At 36.2% G+C, this 23,612-nt stretch overlaps 1 pseudogene; it reads left to right on the top strand.

Annotated features, from left to right (window-relative positions):
* Positions 1–887: 887 nt before the first annotated feature.
* LOC149547236 (G-type lectin S-receptor-like serine/threonine-protein kinase SD2-5) lies at positions 888–3,318 on the top strand (annotated as a pseudogene).
* Positions 3,319–23,612: the final 20,294 nt, after the last annotated feature.

The raw sequence follows: 23,612 nt of genomic DNA, 5'->3' as shown, positions 1-23,612 counted from the left end.
TCCTATTTAGGCTCCCTAGTCTCTATTAACCCAATAGACTCAAATTTTAAGGGCTCATTTCGTAATGGGAATATAAGCGGAATAGGCATATGTAAATTCTTAAAATTTTGAATTCTTTGTTTCGATGCACCAAACCGAAATTGGAATAAGAAGTAAAATAGGAATACGTATTCCAATTTTGGCCCAAAAATGGGATTTTGCAATTCCACCAAATAGGTATTATTGGAATACGTATTCCTATTCTAGTTTTATTTATTTTAGAAAACATAAATTTTGGGGTACGCAAATTCCACATCAAATATTGGCTGAACTAAACAGAGAACAGGAATATATAGTCTCATTTATGTTTTCTAAAATAAATAAAAGTGGAATAGGAATACGTATTCCAATAACACCTATTTTGGTGGAACTGCAAAACCCCATTTTTGGGCCAAAATTGGAATACGTATTCCTATTTTACTTTGTATTCCAATTCCATTTTAGTGTATCCAAACAAAGAATTCAAATTTTTTGGAATTTACATATGCCTATTCCACTTGTATTCCCATTGCCAAATGAGCCCTAATATCATTAATTTTTTTGAACTTGACGTTATAGTTTAACCTAACTCTTCTCTTATAATATTCAAATCGTCTTTCATCCGAGCATGTTATCTTTCAGCGGTATCTCTCTTATGTCTAATAGCTGCCTCAAAAAATGATGGCAAGGGATTGTTTTTTGCAATTGTTTCTCATCCGAGCATGTTATCTTTCAGCGGTATCTCTCTTATGTCTAATAGCTGCCTCAAAAAATGATGGCAAGGGATTGTTTTTTGCAATTGTTTCTCATCCGAGCATGTTATCTTTCAGCGGTATCTCTCTTAGACATAATAGCTGCTTCAAAAAATGATGGCAAGGGATTGTTCTTTGCCCTCTTCTCTATTTTCTCTAATGCTGCCACTCTTTCTTATATCCTGCTCACTGTTTCTAGAGAATCTTGCTATCACTCCCACAGCTGCTTATGGAGGCAGAACTTAGAGAAACAATTTCCACTCTCTAGATATCCTGACACACTCTGTTTCCAACGATGCACTTGTCCGACCGATCCTTCGTAGCAGCAATACCTCATACAATAATATGACTCTGCAGTATAGATGTGGATTCTTCTGCTATGACAGCTCTTGTGAAACAGGCTGCCTATTTGCAACTTTCTTTCTTGTCTACGCTAGTGATGGTAGGCTGTTTGATATGGATATGGTGTGGAGTTCAAGCAGAGACCAGATGTTGCATGAAAACGCAGCTGTAACACTTACCTCCTTGTGAGAGCTTGTATTAAGGAACTCAGATGGCACTCTTGTCTGGTCCACAAATACATCTACCCAAGCTTTTCAAAGGATGGAGATACAAGAATCTGGGAACCTTGTTCTATTTAACACCTCTGGTTGGATCATCTGGCAGCCTTTTGATTATCCAACTGATACGGGCTGCGAGGGATGAAACATATGGTAGGACAGAAATTTATTTCAAACATCTCTCCAAAGAATAGAACCCCAGGTCGTTTCTATTATACCATGCTTCACGATAACTTCGCTATGTTTACAAACTCCGTACCGGTTCAAATGTATTACAGATATCCTGAGGAACCTCTAGCTGTGGAGTTATCTTATGCCCAGTTTGACGATCAGTTCCTCAATTATTATTCTCAAGGACAACCATCGCCTGTATATAAAGTAGCAACACCCGGCGGCACCCTTTACAATAAAATGGATTCAGATGGGATTTTGAGAGCGTGCTTGGTAAAAGAAACAGAAGGAAGATCTTTTATTGACTTTGCACCATTTTTCCGGACATCATTGCCTGAGTGTGTTTCTCCAGGATCATGCGGAGACTATGGCGTCTGCGGAAACGCTCAGTGCAGCTGTCCAGGAGATGGCAATGCTTTTCAACTGATTGATGCCACAAAACCCACTTCTGGATGTGCTCCACGCGTTCCTCTGGTTTGATCACAGAGGAGTAGGCTCCAAGGTCATCAATTTTTGGAACTTGAACACGTTGCCTGTTTTACTTATCTATATGAAAATTCTTCAACGCCAGGGTTGGTGTCAAGGGTAGAATGTAAAACACGTTGCCTACAAAACTGCTCTTGCAAAGCTGCTTTTTTCAGGTACGGAAACAATTCTTCTATTGATTATTGTTATCTAGAGTCCAATATCTATTCTATAATAACAATGACTCCAGGGGAGAAGTTTTACAATTCCACTGCATGCATTAAAATCCAGTCTAGGTCCAAGGGCTTTGATTCCTCAGTGGTTCTTATCAGTTGCGCTTCTGTCAATCTTATTGTGGCCATTTATAATAAAGTCTCGAAAGAGAAGACAGCAGAAAGAAAAGGATGTAGGTGACGAGGAGGAAGATGAGGTAGCTTGGCCAGAAGGCTTACCTCTACGTTACACATTTCAGGAATTGAAGGATGCTACAAATAGCTTTAGTACAAAGCTGGGAAGCGGGGGATTCGGTTTCAGTCTACGAAGGTGTTTTGGCTGACGGCTCAAAGATAGCAGTGAAGCACCTTGATGGAGCGGGTCGAGGGAAAAGGCAATTCAGGGCAGAAATCGAAACCCTAGGAAAAGCTGTTCATCTTAATTTAGTAGGTCTGAAGGGATTCTGTGCCGAAAAGTCCCATCGAGTGGTTGTATACGAGCATCTCCCAAATGGGTCTCTCGATAAATGGATATTTTTAAACAATATGCATCAACATTTCCTAGACTGGAGGACTAGAAACAAAATAGTTGTGAATATTGCAAGAGGATTGACATATTTAGAGAAGACAATTCATTTTGATGTCAAGCCTCAGAATATTCTCGTGGATCAAAATTTCAATGCCGAAGTGTCAGATTTTGACATGGCAAATCTGGTTAACAGAGACCAAAGTGAAGTGATAACCATGATGAGAGGGACACCAGGGTATACGGCACCAGAGTTGTTGAACATGCATTTCACAGAGAAGGCAGATGTATATCGCTTTGGAGTTATGGTGATAGAAATTGTCAGTGGAAAACGAAGCAGAGAGCTTTCAGACGACTTATTTTCACTATTAAAAGTTAAGGCGGAGGAAGGGAGGTTAATAGATCTGGTGTCTCCAGGACTTGAAGATGAGGAAATGGGAATGGAAGAGGCGGTAAATTTGTTAAAAGAGGGGATGTGGTGTGTCCAGGGCAATTTTATGAGAAGACCAGCGATGTCCATTGTGGTGAAGGCGTTGGAGGGATTAATAGACACGTTTAATGAGGGGCTAAAGATAAGTGAAGGAGGAGTGCAAGTCGATGAGTTAATAGGATAGACTCTTAATTTCAATTATATTTTATCTTATACAAAAAAAAACATTATTTAAAAAAATCATTATATATATATATATATATATATATATATCTTGAAGTCATTCATAAGACTATAAATTAGAAACGAAGAATGATTTAAAGGTCATCCAAAATGAGACTATTTGAAGTCAAATTAAAAATGTATTTCTCCAGTGGACAAACAACTCTACTATTAAAGCTCTAGCTTTATTCTTATCTCAAGAATAACCTAGGTCTTCTACTTAGAAAAATAAAGTTGAATCTATAATGGTGAGACTAATTTTCTTTAGTGTTATACATTTATGATGATCACTACTCTATTTCTTATATCGACAGTAGCATAGTAAGAAAAACCTTATTTGTCTCACTGGCCATCTTGATTACAAAACATAATGCTTCATTGTTTAATTAGATAGGGATAATAAAAAGTTTTGTAAATAGGTTTTTATTTATTTACTTATTTCATAAAATATTTTCAATCACTCTAGTGTGATGACAAATAATGGGATGTGTCTCACATCTTAAGAGATCAACTATTGATTGTGTTTTATACCATATAAGGGTTACAAGGAGCATAATCATAACTCACTTCTGCCATGTTATAGACCAATGTAAAAAGAAATTAGTTTATGGGCTTCGATTTTATAACCTTATCCTAATCCAAATCATGGAACAAAGAAAGCCTTCTACAAATTTTCATATTAAAAATAACATTGTACAATAAATAAAAATGATATGGGTTACTTGAGCTTATTTTTAAATGAATAAAGTACGTTGGTTGGTCATTTCAAGGTAGTTGTGCTTTCAAGGTATAATGACTAGAATAGAAAGTACTAAAAATATTAGAATAAATTTACAAATTAATTATATCATGTAAATCTAATTTATAAATGCTATGAACATTAGATTATAAAAGTGGAGAATTTGTTGTATAATTCAACAGCCTATTAGATCACTTGGAAATGACTAACACCTATGTAGTTTAAATCTTAAAAATATGTTAATCTATTTAATCCTTTTAAATACAAATATTATTGCTATAATTGTGAGGGATATGGGTCAATTTTAAATAATAAAAAATATCCAAGTCAATTCCAAGTAAAAATATATGTAGAGAAGTCAATTTATATTAATTAAAAATTCTAATATCAGGTATAATATATTGTATATATACTAAGTCTTTTCAAGGAGAAAATATAATAAAGATGAAAATATCAAAATGATTTACAATTCAAATTTTTCCTAGTATTAAAACTATAATTGTTAAAAGGATTTTAAAATCTTAATTCTAATACCTAAATATGAGTAGTAAATTAATTGATTGATCATTTTCTATGCTATAATAAATATTATTTATCTTTCTACCTAATAAAACACATAAGTTGTTGAACAATTTATAGATGAAATAACAAGTCAAGTAGAATTGACTATGGATTTTCTATTTTCACAATTTTACCTTGAATTGAATCAAAATAATAGTAGGATTCATAATCCCCTAAGAGATTCTCTTGTGTAGTTATTATGTGAGCTTTGATCACTCAAGTCAAAATAATTAATTTGGAAAAAGAACTCTCTAGAAAGGTATTCTCCTTTTTCTTTCCACTACCAAATATCCTTTTAATAGACAACATCTCTATGAGATAGAATTTCTCCTTTACCATGATTATCCTAAGTTCTTCATGTTGGAAGAAACCAAGAAGCCTTGTTTGTTGGTTGACATGGGTGATGATAGGGATAGAATTGAGCCATGGTAGATTGAATATGAATGACACCGAAATCCCTACACTTAGACATCTATTACCAAGGGTGGGCTCTTTCCTTTAGTAGACTCCATGGAAGGTTTTGAGGAGATCATTTTGATGCACCTAGTGAATACCTAGAAGGATCATAAAGTTACTATTATGGGCATCACATTCAAAATTAATGGAGAGGTTATATCCATGTGACTAGTCTATGTTTAGAGAATCAAAAAACATCAAACATGTTAACAAGGTATAAAATGAAACAAGTATGAAATGACTTATTTGGGTTTACTTGAACTTAAGATAATAATTTATCAAAAAACTTATGAGTATCATTTATATGATATTTTCATTTAATACATGTAATATTAAATTATTTTTAATATAAATTTATTTTCAAATAAAATTAACATTAACTAATTTTTAAAGTTTTTTTTTAATACATTTATAATTTATCCTAATTGTCTAAAACAATTTTATATTTATAAATCATGCAATTTGGGAAATGGTACAATAGTAATCCTTACAACGAAGGAATAAATGAAGGGGAAAGGATTGTAAGGACTTCGCTCAAATGCATAAACAAAAAAAAAAAACACAAAATACTAAATTGGATAATTTGATAAGGTGGTTAAAGACATAAGACCACTTTTTAATTAGATGTATTAGTACAGTATCATATCTCACTCCAAATATATTGACACATCAATAGGAGGTGCGAGCTAAGCATCCTATACAACTTGCACTATTCCAAAACTCCATTTCCAAAGAGCTAAAGAGGATGTTGGAAAATATTGCTATTTTTTTTTTTCTGATGAATAGTCCTTTTCTATTAAAAAATATACTAAGATTACAATTCACAAAAAGGGGTCGAGGATGCAAGATCACCCCATGATTGAGTTCACATGGCCAAAGCTATACTAAAAACATGACCATAGCTCGAAATAGAAACTATTCATCAAGAGAAAACATATAAAGCAACCTTAGGTTGCCAAAGCAGTGCCAACCAAGGGTGGTGGATCATCTTTATCATGAAAACCCAATCATCTTTGGGATTGAGGGGTCGGCTTGGAAAATTATAGCCATCATCAGTAGCAACAATAACTAGAGGATTAGTTGTAGCCTCGACATCTTTAACCTTTGGCCATGGAGGAGAGATTACCAAGTCTAGGTGAGGCCACTTCCCAGAATGTGCTCGATAAATACCAAGAGGAGGAGTCAAGGACCAACTAGAACCACCATGGGGTGGTGAAGCTAAGCAGTGCCTCCATCTGTAATCACCCTAACTGGGAGAGTGGTGGCGGGAAGCCTAGGAGTGTAGGGTGTGCGAGTGGTGGCCTAAGAAATGGCACCGAGGACAGTGGCCATGAGGCACCAAGGTATCTTCCAAGGCATTAGGAGGAACTCTAGTAATAATGCAGGGATCATTTCCCTAGTGATTCAAAAACTTCTCCAGGTGAGCTACCTCAGGGGTAACTTTGTTAGCTTGCACCTGAATCTGCATAATTACATTATTAAAAATGCATGCCTTAGTGTATATAGCAATGTTAGTATCTAAAAATATGCATGTGAAAAGAATAGCATTCCAATCTTTCCACAGAGAAAACAAAATTTCCATCCTGAAGGTATGCCAAATCTAGGTGTACTTCTGAGGAATTCTAGGGGAGTCACCCAACAAGATCATGTGCCAAGAAAAAAGTTCAGGCTTGAATGGCTTGAGAAAGTCATGAATCTAGTGCCAATAATTCTTATCACGCTTAAAAGACTAGAAAATATGCAAGAAAGACTCTGGTTGTCCACAAAAGGGGCACTTGGCATCAGGAACCCTAATGTGTTTGAGCTGAGGCCCTAGGGGAAGACCTTTAAAGGATAGGCACCAAGCAAAATGTGCAATCTTGGATTCAGTTATAGCATTCCAAATGGTATCAAAGCATTTTCTCCATTGAGAAAGATAAGATTGCAAATGCCATCTCTGGTTGAGCATGTCCACCATCAGAAGATAGGGTGAAAGACATATGTATCCCAAATTTGGCTTGTAATTGGAAAATGGAGTGGTAGGATACCATTTCCAGTCAAGCCACTAAGGTCAAACAGACTGAATCTCCATTTTATGAACTTAGTGAACAGGGATGTAAGAGAGTAGAAGGTCAAAAGTTTGTCAATCTAAACAAATAAGGAGGTACTAAACTTGCATATCTTCCCAGGTCCTAAAACTCATGGTGACCCTTGAGAAGAGGTCCTTAGGAGTTTTTCCATGTTTGGAAAAATGCAGAGCATTGGTACCTTGAGTCTTGGCAAGGGGAGTACCTTGAATGGCAAATATGGGAGACCACCAAATGCTCTATTGATTCAAGGAGAGGCCATTATGGAATTCATCTCCAACCCATTGAAGCTAGGGCTTAATAGCTTCCTAGGCTTTCCATATGCTCTTGATGAAAAATGAGCCTTATATGGCCACTGGCTCACACACGATGAGAAGGGTTTGGAAACCAATCCCCTTCCACATTGGCCTGTTAACAGAAAAGCTGGAAGAAATGTAGTGTTGAACTAGAATCTTTCAGGCTTCATCTTTAGAAATAGCTTGAATAATCCATTTTGCACAGAGAGCAAGGGATTGTTTCTGGGTGGAAAGCAGGCCAAGACCACCAGATTCTTTTGGGAGACAACAAAAATCCTAGGCAACTCTATGAAAGCCATGATGATCAGAACCAGAGGCCTAGAGAAAATTCATGATCAATCTTTCTAGCTTTAGATAATAAGCTTTGGAGGGAGCCCAATAGGAGGAGTAATACACACGAGTGGCTGCCAAAATCTTTGAGAAAATCTAGAATTTCTTAGCAAGGGAAAGCGATTTTGTGAGCCAGTATTAAAGCTTCTTGCTAATCTTGGCTAGCACAACATTCCAAAGTTCCATAGGAAAAGCCTGGAATGCAAAAGGAATGCCAAGAAAGTGGAAGATTTCCCTGTACATCACCCATTTTCACTCAAACTGGCTGAGCCAAGGTGGAGCTAGCAAAAATGATTGACGGAAGAAAAGTGTTTTATGCCATTGAATGGTAGAACCAGAGGCTTGACAAAAGGTGTCTAGGAAATTTAAAGCATTATTGATGTTTTCTTTGTCCTCTAAAAGAGTAAGAAAGGAATCATCAGCAAAGTGTCCACTAACTAAATGGGAGGATGATTCAGGTAAGGAAAATCCATGAACCAGTCCTGAGGACACAAAATGAGCTAGCAAATAGCCAAAACCTTCAACAGCAAGGACACAAAGCACTAGAGCTAATGGGCAACCTTTCTTGATTGAACGAAAAAGTCCAAAATTCTTAGATTGCAAATTATTGATTGTAATGCAAGCATTAGCATCCTTAAAGAGCATCTCCATAGACTAAAGGAAATTGGGACCAAAATCTAGAGCCTGGAGAATAGCCAAGATGAAGGGCCATTCAATGCGATCATAGGCTTTAGCAAAATCTATTTTTAAAAAGATAGCCTTCTTATTGGACTTTTGAGCCCTTTCCATGCCTTCCCCGAAAATAATAATAATATTAAGAATTTATCTAGACTTGATGAAGCCAGTTTACTCAGACCACACAATTAAAGGCAACATGTGCTTGATTTGAGAGAGAGTGTCTTGGCAATAATCTTATAAGACACATTCAGAAGGGTAATAGGTCTCTAATTGCATATGTCCTCAGGATCACTGACTTTAAGTATGAATTTGATATTTCCTTTATTTATAAAGGCTCCAAAGCTTTTAGAATGATAGGCTTCAAGATAAACTTTGTGTATATCAGGACCTATATGCTCCCAGAGGTGTTTGTAGAATTCACAGGGAAACCCATCACACCCAAGGGACTTGTCATCATCCAAGGAATAGACTGCCTCTTTAAGGTCTCAAAGGGAAAGAAGTTGCTCATAAAAAGCATGTTGCTCAACTTCTAGGCAGTTTGGAGTAACAGAAATACACTTTTTAAGAGCTTCCTCCTAAGCAACCAAATTTCCCTACGAAGCAAACACATTCTCATAGTGATGAAGAAATGCTTGCAGGATGTTAGGGAGACTAGATAGAATAGTAGTTCCTTGTTTGATCTTTTTAATCCCAACATTGGTATGACAGGCTTGAAGAGACTGAAAAAACTCCTTCGAGGCTTTGTTGCCAACCTCCAACCAGTGGAGACAGGCTTTGATTTGAACTCCATGAGTAGCATAATTATCAACAATTTTTTTGTCATGGTGAAGCTTGGCAAGATGAATCTATAAATCCACATCAAAGGGATTGAGTGTGAGAGCCTCAGAGGCTTTTTGAGGGCAAGCATGTTGGCTTCATATAACTATTTTCTAAGCATTGCCAACTGATGACCATAGATGTGCAGGAACTGCGCAGTTCTAGTAATGTCATCATTCCACCATTGAATCCATCCCCTTTGAGAATGCCAACATAGCTCCAAATTCAAGACACATAGGATGTGTGAGATGGTGGAAGCATGCATAAACACAGATGTGTTGAGGAAGAACTGAGACTTGGCCACCTTTAGGATAGCTGTTTGCTAAGAAATGACAAAATAAATGGGATAGTGGTTAGATAATGTCACATTTGGTAGGGGAATGACAAGTAGATCTCAATCCTCAGAAAAAGAGAAAAAGGATTGTGCAGTGATCATATCACGATCGAGGCATTTTAAAATGTGATCAAAGGCAACTTGAAAGTTGGACCAAGTGTGCCAAACCACACTATCCTGGTGGTAGTTGGTATTGGGATCAAAAAGGCCAAATTTATTATGCATGTAGTACTAGGCTTCTCTTTCCCTAGCTGTCCAGTGAAAAGGAAGAATGCCATCTTTGTTAGAGACCACTTCAACCATATTGAAATCCCCACACATGACCCAACTAGCTAGAGGCAAATTGTTAGCCAACTAGGCCCACATCTGGGATCTTTCCACAGCATCATTGGAAGCATAAACATTAATGACTCCAAAAGAATGATTGTTAATGGAAAAAAAAAAGGCAAATAATTCTATGCAAGGGGTCAGAGCTATGTGAAATAATAGCAGAATGAAGGCGAGGTGACAAGAGAGTAACTACACCACCTTGGCTAGCTTTGTGTTGAAAGGAAAAACATAATGCCATCATGTCAAATGATGCGACACGCCAAAGAAAGCATGAAACTAGAAATCTTAACTACTTGTAGAGAGAAAAAACCTAAATTACCAAGTCTATGATGGACATCGCAGACATAGTACTTTCTAGGCAAGTCTATGAGACCTTGAACATTCCATGATAGGAAGTTCATGAAAACTATCATCCTCATCATATAGAGAGGAGTAGCTATTCTAAAAGAAGGTAGAAACATGTTTGAAATCAAATGCAAAGCCCTCTAAACTTATAGCCTATCATTTCACCTCTGGTATCTCCACATGTCCAGGAGGACTACGAGAATACCATGTCGTTGGTGGTGCTATGAAAGAAGCAGTGAGAGGAGTATGCACCCCAACAAAGGCAGAAGCCCTAGCGGCCGCCTTTATCCCCTGCAAACCAATAGGGTTTCAAACCTGCAAAACCTCTAGAGTAGGTCCTTTTTCTACCGCTTGCATCCCTGTGCTAGCTGGAATTGATGCTCCTATGGGGATAGGAGGAACCATAGTGACTGATGCATAGGATTGCTTGGGAGGCAAGGGATTCAAGGTAGCCTCACCCTTGCACCCAATAGTAACCCATTCTTATTTTTTCCCTTTGGCCTGTTTGGTAGGCACTTCTTTAGGCCTGGCTTTACCCTAGGCATAGCCAAAGGGCAGTCCCTGATCTTGTGTTCCATGGACTAGCACCTATAATAGGTGTTGGGGAGGTTCAAGTAAAGCACCTTTTGGGAGAAGGTTTGAGCCCCAATTTGGATTTTCATAAAAACCTTAAGGTCCTTGGAAAGATCAACCTCGACACAAATGTGTTGTTGTGGGTGAGCATTCAAAAATTTCTCAAGCTCCTTGGTGACGACTTTGCCAAGGGCTTTGGCAATTGACTCAATGAAAGGCAAACATGGTACGGGTAGAGCTGAGAACTTGACCCACACAGAAACCCTAAGCTTTTTATCATTTGAGACTATGATGTCTCATGACCATTTTTGAAAAATAAGCAGAGAAGAATGCACAGATCAAGGTCCATTATTAAAGACCGCGTCTGCTTGCAATGGGTTAACAAAGTGAAATTAAAAAAAAAACCTTTGGTAAGGTTTTGCATAGCATCAAGGAAGACTCCATGAGGAGTCTATCTCTTGTTAACCCATTCTCGGAGCATAGCTTCAAAAGGAGTCCTACCCACAAAATAACCTATCAAGGTGTGTTGTTCTAACTAGTCACATGCAGCATCAAATTCTTGCAAAGGAAGGATAATGTTAGGATTACCTCATAAAAAACCTTCAAGACAAACTTGCGTGGGCGTTTGTTCGATGGCGGCACCATGGCAATCCGAAGCAACAGCGTGAACACTAGAAACAACTGGTTCACTATTGTTTGGAGCCATTATATCCTAGCCTAAAAGCTCCTATAGTAAATGCGGTGTGACAAGTGGTGCCTACAAAAAGGAAGCTCAGACTAAGAGCTATACACAAGAAAACTGAAAGTTTGCACGAAGCAAGAAGCCTTAGTAGAACGAAAAATTCCTCAGTTCTATCGAAAAAATCAATATTGCTAGGTTTGTCTTTACATTAAAACTGTTTTGTGCATATCCGGTAAGGGTAGCATTTATGGAGACTAGATTTCAAATAGTTTAGGTGCGTTGTCAATGTTTCCACTTTTTACTTTTGCAGTGGTAATGATGGACTCCATAACCTTTTCCAACGACTAGACTGTGCGTGAAAAACATTGTTTAATGCATAGGGAGATCCATTAAGTATATATTCTTTACTTGGCTTCTGTTGCCAGATACAGTAGTCTCTACGTTGTATTTAACATACATATGCAATTCTTACATCAACTCGTTGGGTGCAACCAACCGTTCTTCATGCCTTGTAGGAGTAAGATTTCTGAACAATGTATTTTCTAGGTGAAAAGCAATTCTTACACGTGTTTATCAGCAACTGGTGTGAGTTGAACATAGGGACATCGTCATATTAAATCTGGTGCTTCCATATCAAATAAACTTAAATGACTAAACAATCAGACACGAAGAACACATTCTTTTTCCATTTGACTGCAAAGCTAATATCATCTACTTATAATTGGATTTTTTGATTCTGTGACCATGACCAGCCACCCCGTGTTAATGACCTTTTCTTGAATCACTCCCATCAACTTCTCGATATGGGATTTTTCTACATACGAAGGAGGTGACGACGAAAAAGACAAAGACCGTGACGGTGACAGGTCAATGAAAGGAGTTTTCAATGTCTTTCCTAAACCAAACATCAGTGGTGATGGATTTCCTTGAACAGTGAAAGGATCTAAGTTTCGGCCAAATTGTTTTATTCGTAATCACTCGCTCTTCACAATTGTCCACCGTCGGATTTGAAATTTACTTTTGGACATTCAAATAAGAAAACACCTACGGCATAATTAGATTCCAGATGTTTCACAATAACAAATATATTGATATTAATAAACTTCCACAATTTATCTTACTCATAATTTTCTAATAATTTTTTTCTTTCCAAATATATAAACCATAACGGATAGTCTACCCTAAAATATGACTTAAACCAACGTTTAATATACCATAGCTCTTAAGAAATGACTCGGTACATGGTATATCAACCTCCTAAAAAGGAGAGTCAGTAGTTCACGACATTTATAAGTGGGAAAACAGAAGAAATATATTAGATGCTCCATCTATTTTAAGTGACTCAACTCTCAGCACAAAATATTACCAAAATGATTACATGAAAACATTAGTTGCACGTCTATAGATGGGCAAATAAAGTCAGAATGTCCGAAGTCAGAACTAAGATAATAGGAGCGAACCTTGTTATTAGTGTGGCTCATAACAATTTATCCTTTTACAGGAAGCCTCTAGCCATGTTAACGTTTTCAAGTAGGCCTATTTCACTTTTTATAGCAGTTAGCGGATTACATATATTCTAAAAAGACCTATTCAAACAGTTTGTAACAAAAACAGAGATCATCGGGGGATTTCCGCTTAGAAAATCCTCTAGAAACAAATCGGCAAATAGACAGCCCGTGTCACAAGGGGAGCCATAGCAGAAGAATCCACAACCAAACTGCAGATTCATATCATTCTATGAGACATTGCTGCTAAGATGGATCGGTCGGATGAGTGCATTTTCGCAAACTGAAGGTGTCAGGAAATCTATTGACTGGATATTGAGTTCTGCCTCCATAGGCAGTTGTTGAAGAAAGCGCAAGTATCTCTGCAACCAGCGAGCAGGATATAAGGAAGAGTGGGAAAAGGAGAAATTTTAAACGAGGAGAAGACGGAAAACTGTCCATTCTTATCATTTTTCTATACAGCAGAAATGCCCAAAAGTGTGAGAGCGTAGAAAAATAAAATGCTCAACCAATAGATGTTTTGAATTTAAAGAGCTTTAACGGCAATGTACAGGAAGGAGTTAAGTTAAATCATATTGCAAAGGTCAAGACACCAAATGATATTGAAGTCAGAGCGTGTTTGGTTAATATTGACTAAGAAACAAAATAAGATGTCGAAAGTATGGCCCTACAAAGTCGTCCCCAATCAAATAAAATAGCATTTATCTCACTCAACTAAAGACAAGTGCATATCCGTTTTCTATTTCTATATTAGGTAGAATTAACTGTCACGGGTCCAACCGATGTTCACGGGGCCCAACCGATGCCATGGTGAACATACAGTTTAAACATTACATACTACTAGATTCTTATGGTAAAGATTTTTCTTAGTGTGTGATATTTAAGGTTGGTCTATGGTGAATGTTACATAAGTCATATGGTGGATGAAAAGTTATGATATCTTATCTCAATATTGGTTTTAGTCAAATTTATTGATTTATGTTTTATTAGTGATTGACAAGAATCTATCATGGTGGATGAAAAGTTATGATATTCTTCTCAATGTCCATTTCGGTAGAATTTATTAATTTATGTTTCATTGGTGGTTGACACGAATCTATCTCTATTGTAATTAATGCTACATTGGTACATTTAGCAATAATGTTTAAATGTGTTGTTAATAAAATTCAATTCTCAAAAAATAACACTTGACTAATACAAGTCATACAATTCTTTTTATAAGAAATTAGTTTTAACATAACTATTGGGTATTTAATTATTGAGTCTTGTGATCTTTTAAATAAAATGACTAAGTTCAATTGTAAAATAAAATTTAATCAATAAAAGTAGGACAATTATTTACATCATTACAAGAATCATCCATGATATTTTTATTGATCGTTTGACAAGTGAAGAGTGGGATGTTTAAATAAAGTGTTTCATATCAATAAAATAAAATCATTTCTTATGAATTCATAAAAGGAGACAAAATCAAATGAAGATGAAATGCTAAATATTTAAGAGATAATTATTTTATCTTTGTTGAGAACAATGATCTATTTAAATCTAAGTCTTTCAGTTACAACTACCCAAGTTCAACATAAATAATTGTTGAATGAGATCTACAACTCCTGTCATGGTGTGTGCTTTTGGCAAAGGTCCTCCTTGTCCTCCTCCACCAAACCAAACACAAGTGTGTCTACTTTTGTGTCTTGTCATTTCTATGCAATACTTATTTTGTTGAACAGCCCCACCCCCCACCCGCCCTTTCCCCACACCCTGCCAAGTTTTGGGATAAAGGTGTCCTTGTTTGGGACCCCTTGCCTACTACATAATTTGGCTTTCCTTTGTGTTTCTACATCCAAGGAAACCGAAAAGAATGTTAACTTATGGAAGGTGGAGGTCCCTAAACTAGGTTGGAAAAATAAAATTCTTGGTCACAAGGTTGTCATGTCTTTGAAAGGGGCATTCGGGATTGGTCATGGAAAGGATGGGCTATAGATTACCTTGTTGGACTATCTAGTGAACGATATCTCACTCAGGTTTTCTCAGGCTTCGATGGGCCACTTTGCTTCTCTTCGACCATCCATCAAGATGGTACTAAGAAAATGGGTTTCTATGAAGTGGACGTTCAAGGGCTTAGTTAGTGTCTTTGCATTGTCGGATGGTATTTTTAATTTATTTTTACATCTAAAGAAAAAAACTGCACCATCTTGGTGGGGTCTTTGAGATTACGATAACATGCATTGAATTTGGCCAAATGGAGACCTAGGTTTAACCCAACAATGAACCCGCTCAGTATGGTGTCAGTCTGGATAAGACTTCATGGTCTCTCGGTGGAGTTTGTGGATGAGAAGATATTTAGATGGATTGGGGAGTCTTTTGGAAAAATTATTAGAACATATATTGTTACTTTTAAGAAAATGTAGATTGGTGTTTATAAGATTCTACATGAAGCTAGCCATAAACAAGAGCCTACCTAGTTTAGTGGACCTGAAATCAAAATGGAGAGTGTGGACATAGCCCATCACATATGAGAATTCTCCTATATTCTATTAGAAATTCTCCTCATATGATCATCTCATCTTTGATTATCATTTGAATTGAGAGAAGGGGAAAGGAAAGAAAGACAAGGAGAAGGTGATAGTGACAGATACCACTGATCTGAGAGAGTGCTCCAACACTTTCCCCCTAAACAATGGGGAAGTAGAGGAGAATAAGGAGAGGGAGATTCATTTTTTTGGGGAGGAGAAGACAATGATGGAGAACTAACATTTCTCTCAAGCTTTTGCTAAGCTTGTCATCTCTCTAGAAAAATAATGCAGGGAAGATCCTTAGAAGAATCTTGAAGAAGGAGAAATCCTTAAAGAAGTGATTCAAAGTGTGGAAAGGACCCCCCTAATGAATACTAGGGCTCAAAATCCTTTAGTTGACTACTCCAAAATTTTGGAAGGGAAGGAAGTGGTCCTCCAAGTGGTGGACATAAAGAAGGGCTTTCTGGGGATGGACCCCAAGATGGTAGTGGGGAATCTTAAGGATGGAAATACTAACATTTTGAGCAGATATAGAGGGAGGGAGTCTTGAGAGAATAAGGAGACAAAGATTCATGTTGTTGGGGAGTAGAAGATAATGATGGAGATCTACCCTTTCTCTCATGGCTTAGTTATGCTTGTTGCCCATCTAGAAAAATAATGTAGGGAGGACCCTCAAAAGAATCTTGAAGAAGGAGAAATCCTATAGAAGGGATTTAGAGTGTGAAAATGACCCCCTAATGAATATTGAGGCTCAAAATTCTTTAGTTAACCACTCTATGAGTCTAGAAGGGAGGGAAGTGGTCCTCCTAGTGGTAGAGGAAAAGAAGAGATTTCTGGGGATGGACCCCAAGATGGTAGTCAGAGATCTTAAGGATGGAAATGCTAACATGTTGAGTATGTCGAAAGGGAGGGAGTTTGGAGAGATGATGTGGGGGGAGTATGCTTCACTTATAAGCTCCCTAGAAGTATCCCTTGGACAATCAGTGAGAAAGTGCTTTCTCGTCTATATCATGACTAGATTACCTATCAATTCCCCCTACTTACGGGAGACTCCTATGAAAGGTGGAATATATTTAGAAGGACGATACAAGGAACTATTAATTCTAAGGTCAAGAGACCTCTGAAGAAAACTGTCAGGATAAAAGCAACTGCAAGGGACATTGCTCTAGGTACTCAACTTACCTTTGAGGATACCTAGGGATGTAAGAAATGAAGATAATTTGTTGGAATATTAGTGGGCTTAGTAGCCCTAGGAAGTAGTATCTTATTAACCTAAAAATTATAGAGCATAAATTGGATATTATCCTAATTTAGGAAATTAAAATGATAGTCAAGAATTCTAAAAGTCAGGTGGCTTACATCTAGCTTAGTGCTAACTATTCTTATAGGAAGTTGACTCATGCTTCTTGGGGCATTTCTACTATATGGTACTCCAATAAGGATTCAAATAGAGAGGTTTTCTAAAATTCCCATTTCCTTGAGGTGGAGTTTATTGAAAAACATGATAGGTGGCCCTTACATAATTTTTATGCACTAAACACGAGGGTTGCAAGGCTTCAAGTTTGGAATGAATCCTCTAGGGTTGTACATTGTCCTTATATTTTTAACGTGATATGTGCTAGTGACTTTAACATGTTACTTTACCCCTCTAAAATTTGGGAGGATCGGAGGATTAATCTAAGAGCATGTATGATGTCAGTGACATCCTCAAGCAATGGCCTCCTTGATATTGACCTCCAATGGTCTTCCTCCACTTGGTTCAACTAATAGAATTGGCAAAGATCTTATCCCTTTCTCTTTATGACAAGCCCTCCCTAGGAAAATATTTGATCACTCCATTATCTTGTTTAGCGAGCCCAAACACAACTCTCTAGGTCATAAACCCTTGAGATACGAGATTATGTGGCACTCACAACCTCAATTTGGGGAGTGCATCAAATAGTAGTGGAATACTAGGGTGGAAGGGATGACAATGTATAATATTGCAATAAATGTTGAAATCATTAAAAGAGAGGTGTGTAGTTGGAGTAAATGAACCTTTGGAGGATTTTTTAAACAAAAAAAGGAATTTGAGAAGAGGCTCAAGGATTTTCAAACTACTGAGGCCAATGAGGACATACCTGAGGAAATTGTCTAGGAAGAAAGAGAGTTGAGAAGTAAGGCAAAGGAAGTTTTAAGGAGAGGAGATTTTTTGAAAACAAAGATCATGAATTTAGTGGCTCATAGAAGGGGATAGGGACACTAATTTATTTCATAGGTCAACCTCTAAGCACAAGAAAAGGAACACTATAACTAAATTGATGGATGATAAAAATAGGGTACTTATTGAGTAAGTAGATTTGGGAAACTACAATCATCATATGCTTCCTCATAATCAAAGAAAGAGAGGAATTGGTGAGAATAATTAACTCGGTGGTGGATGTGGGAATGAATAATGATTTCATCAAAAGGGTGGAAGTTGAGGAAGTGAAAGCAATTGTTTTCACCATGGGAGCCTATAAGGCCCAATGCCCTGATGGCTTTCCACCTTCTTTCCTCTAGGACCCCTTGGAAATCATAAAATTTGACTTCACCCATGTGCTTACAGATTTCATAAATAAGGAAGATTCTTGAAAGAGCTTAATTAGACACACATTGTCCTAGTTCTAAAAATTAGTGAGCCCACTAGGATAGAGGATTATCAGCCCATCAACATCTTCAACACCATGTATAAAATCTATTGTAATATTTTGGTAAATTGGTTTAGGCTCCTCTTGGATAAGTTTATTAAACCATCTCAAAATGGCTTTGTTCTAGGTCAATAGATTTTGGACTTTGTTATCCTCACATTAAATCCTACATTCTATGGAGAAGAGTAAGAACCCAAGTATGAAAATGAAATTTGGCATCTCTAAGACATGTTACAAATTAAGGCATTATTTTGTTTCTTATATTTTGATAACTTGTTGGGTTTTTGGGATAGATTTATCCTACTAATTATGGAGGTTTTCAATTCTATCAAATTTGTTGTTCTCCTTAATGGGGCTCTATAGAATTTTTTAAAATTCTACCAAAGGGTTAAGAAAAGGGGAGTCCCTTCCCCCTACTTGTTCATCACTACACATGAGGTTCTTGGAAGAAAATTTATGGCCATGATGCAAAAAGGAAAAATAAAAGGTATCAAACCTAGCACTTCACTCTCCACAAAGGTTCTTCAACAGTTTATGGAGGATACCTTTCTATATAGAATTTCTTTAGTCAGAGATGCTAGGTGCTAGAAAGAGCTTCTAGAAAATTATGCTAAAGTTTCATAACAAGACATTAAGTATCATAAGTGAAAGATATAATTATTGAATACTAAGAGAAACCTAAAAGATTTGATTGCAAGAGAATTACAATGTCAAATGGCTAACCTCCTTAACACTTACCTTGGGCTACCCCTCACTATTAAGCATGTCACTCGCTAGTTTTGGAACTTAATTATGGAACATATTCAAAGGAAGTGTATTGGTTGGAAAGTGAAGGTTCTCAGTAGTGTTGGTAAGTTATCACTACTCTTGACTTCCTTGCAAGGTATTCTTGCCTATTTCTTATCCATGTTCAAAATCTATAGAAGAATTAGGGACACTTCAAATAAAATTTAACATAATTTCCTATGGTCATGAATAGAGGAGAAATCCAGGATGAGCCTTGTTTCCTAAGAGAAGGTTTTCAAACCTAAATCATAGCAGGGATTATACTTGATGATATTTTTTTATCTTAATTAGTCACTTATGGTGAAGGTTGGATGGAGGTTGACTCGGAATGTGATAGGGTGGTGTAGAATCCTAAAGACTAAATACTTGAGAGGGAATCCTTTCATATATCACCTTCGAAATAATGACCTTCCTTAGGATCTAGAATATGGGCATGGGGCTAATATTATTAGTAGTCATAAAATCCCAAGGAAGGGTATTAGATGGATTATTGGGGATTGGAACATGGTTAGATTTCAGGATGATAATTAGATGGGTAACACTTTGTGTCAAAGTTAATTTGGCTTATTGAGGAATACTTGTATAAACTAGTTTGTATATGGTAGAGAAATTATATAGATATAAATGGGAATTAAAGAGAAATCTAGATCATATGATCCTAAAATAGAATATATCCCAAGAATTGTAGAGCATGGTGGAAAGAATCAGGACCCCAACATTCCTTACGATGATTTGGTTGTTTGGCATCTAAATGCCTCTCGGGAATTAAATTTTAAATCTTCCTACCATATTATTATAGGGGTTGAGGAGGGTATGGACTGGAAATATGTATGGAATCTAGGAATAATCTTGGAAGTGAACTTCTTCTAGTGGACAATACTTTATTGGAGAATTCTCATAGTTCACAACCTCAAGAGAAGAGGTTTTTGATTGGTCAATCAGTGTATGGTGTGTCATAGGGAGGAAGAATATATTACTCAAATTTTTGACCATTATGCCTATGCTAGGGAGGTGTGGATGGGTATTTTCCATAGATTCAGGATTTAGTGGGTTTTCTACTCGTGATCTTTAACAATTTATTGGGTAAAAGCACAAAGCTCTATCACCGTTTGTGATATCTTGTACTGTTTTGGCTGAAACACTTTTGGCCATAACAGCTCTGGCCGTACACATGTGGCAGTTTCGTGTGCCTACATGGCATGTACTATTTTGGCCGAAACACGTTTGGCCCAAAGGGTTTCGGTCGAAACCCTGAGCCAATATAAAAATCGGTGCAAACCTCTAGCGGCTATCATTGTTACTGTTGTGGTTCCTGAATGTTTGGAGAGTGGGTTAAGGGTTTCGGTCGTAACTAGTTGGTGGTTTTTTCCTCCCCATTTTTTAATAGTTTTTAAATGTATTTTTTGATTAATAGATGTTAATCATACTTAAAATAGTTGTTTTTGACATATTTTGTGAGTGAAATGCTTTAAATTGTTTATTTTTTAATATGTTTAAATTATTTTAATTATTTTACATTATTTTAGAATGGTATTTAAATTAATTTGTTAGCAAAAATGTAGTTAAACATGAGATAAAAACGTAGAAAAACATTAATTAAAAGTGTAGAAAAATGTTAAGTTAAAATATAGAAAAATATTAGTGAAAACATTAGGTTAAAATATAGAAAAACATTAGTTAAAAGTGTAGAAAAAAAAAATTAGGTTAAAATATAGAAAAAAATTAAGAAAAACATTAGGTTAAAATATAGAAAAACATTAGGTTAAAATTTAGAAAAACATTAGGAAAAACATTAGGTTAAAATATAGAAAAATATTAGGTTATGAGGTAAACATGTAGAAAAATATTAGTAAAAAATGTAGCAAACCTTTAGGGGACATTATTCAATTTCTAACATAACTTGATGGATCTAGAGGTGAAACAATAATATCTTATGGTCAAATTAATTTTGACATTAAATACACCTTCTAACATAACCTTATATTAACTACAATCATAACCCATACCACATTCTAACCATAACATAGGCCCTCTACTAACCGAATGAACCACACTTAGATATTGATGATGTTCATTTTAACAACTAGTTATTGTTAGTTAATAATGATTCTTACATTACCAAATGAAACATAACGACCTCATGATACATTTCTAGGTATTTTTATCCATATATATGTTAAGGGGACCTAGGGATTCTTACTAGGTCATTACGTCTATTATAGGTTGTAATAGGTATTCATATGTTTACTAGCACATAATAGGTATTGTCAGGTAATAATGAGTCTTACATTACCAAACAACACATTACTTGATCACTTATGTCAACTGCATTTTTTAATACGTTATCCATACATGTGTGTCTTAAGGGGACATAGGAGTCGTAATAGGTCATACTATTTTTTATAGGTTCTAATAAATTTTAATATGTATTATTAGGATATAATAGGTCTTATTAGGTAAAGATGATTCTTACATTACCAAATGACACATAACGACCTCATGATACATTTCTAGGTATTTTTATCCATATATATGTTAAGGGGACCTAGTGACTCCTACTAGGTCATTACATTTGTTATAGGTTGTAATAGGTATTCATATGTTTACTAGTACATAATAGGTATTGTCAGGTAATAATGAGTCTTACATTACCAAACAACACATTAAGATCACTTATGTCAACTGTGTTTTTCAATACGTTATCCATACATGTGTGTCTTAAGGGGACATAGGAGTCGTAATAGGTCATACTATTTTTTTTAGGTTCTAATAAGTCTTAATATGTATTATTAGGATATAATAGGTCTTATTAGGTAATGATGATTCTTACATTATCAAATGACACATAACGACCTCATGATACATTTCTAGGTATTTTTCTCCATATATATGTTAAGGGGACCCAGGGACTCCTACTAGGTCATTACGTCTATTATAGGTTGTAATAGGTATTCATATGTTTACTAGCACATAATAGACTGACCTTACTATCAACCTTAATAAAACTATATCCCATTTACTTTATTAACATTCTTAACTCTAATTCAAGCTACTAAATTAAGTCATGAGTTCTAAATTGTAAACTAACATTTGCTAACTAAAATCATTTACTTATCTAGTAACAAATTTTTCTATCCCTATGTCCTAACTCTCATCTACACTCCCCATAATCCTCAAAGCATTTACATCAAAATTTAGATTTTAGTCAAGAATTATATTTTTTTATTGCATGTATGTACATGTGTACACTTAGTTATCATTTAATCAAGAAATTTTATTTCATTTTTATTGCATATACATGTACATGTACGAATATTTATTTTTCACATTTGCATGACCATGTTACAATGTACATTAGATATGGTCTCTAAGATAATTTGTTTTAAAATACATATGTATGTTACATGATTGTTCATTTAGCACCATATATTTAATGTTGTGTATTTATATGTACATGTGTTTCAAATTAAATTTAACTTTTAATTATTTTAATTTAAATAGACTTGTATGTTTATATTTGTATATATATGCATGTGCAGATCTCTAGATATTTATCACTTAGATTGTAGCTTCACATTCATATTCTCAAATTTATTTTCATATATACATTATGGCATCCGGTTCTAGGGATCGTGCTCCTGCATCCTCAGGGGATACTAGTGTTCGTGGTGGGGGTCAGAATGCTGAGTTTGGTACAACACGTAGGTCGACCTCCTCCACCCATGATAGACAACAATTATTTAGAGATACAGTGGCGAGATTATCTCGTGCTATGCAAGTTTTGGATACCTCGCTTTCCTCTTCTACCACCCTCCCTAATAGGGAGAAGGTCATAGCAATGCGAGAGGAGTTATTTCATATGATTTAGACAGTTGAATCATACAACCCTTTTGATGATATGAGCATTGAGACATTTTATTCTTCTTTATCACACAGATTGACACTGAGGTTTCCACTGGCATGGTGAAAACAATGTTTCCATCTTATGCAGATCATCGCAGAGTCAGAGGCTACTCTGCGACGAAGTGTACTGATCCACTCGTCACACCATTGATGTATCCTTGTTGGTTGGCTACTCATCATAGATGGCCATAGAAGGATGAGTTCCCTCTATATTTCTGCAAATAATTATTTGCAGAATTTCATTTACACTATGATGTTGACTATACAGATTATCCAGGGCATGTTGGGCAGGGTCATGGGAGACTTTCTGATAGATTTAGACCCGCAGACAATCCTGCGCCCATTAAAAAATGGGCAATGGTGGGTCCAAACCTTTTGGTTATGCCGAGAGGTCCACAAATGGCTACTGCAGGTGAGAGTGTTCCTGATGACACAATTAGGACACAGATTTTCTCGAGCATCACCACCGTCGCCACACAGTTGCACGAGATTTCTTCTAATTGATGTAGTCGATATATGCTACGGTCTCGAGGTATCGCTCCCACAGCTGCATCATCTAGCACACCTGTTGATGATGATTATGGAGTTGCAGTTATACCTTCTCCTATAGACATTTCTGCAGTCTTAGAGGTGGATGCATTGCATCGTTTGGCATCATATTTAGCATCTGATCA

Source organism: Cupressus sempervirens, chromosome 7 (genome assembly GCF_028749045.1).
Source record: "Cupressus sempervirens isolate cs-2001-9-10 chromosome 7, ASM2874904v1, whole genome shotgun sequence".
Classification (NCBI taxonomy): domain Eukaryota; kingdom Viridiplantae; phylum Streptophyta; class Pinopsida; order Cupressales; family Cupressaceae; genus Cupressus; species Cupressus sempervirens.
Note: the sequence above shows the minus strand (reverse complement) of the source record. Positions and strands in the feature narration are given on the sequence as shown.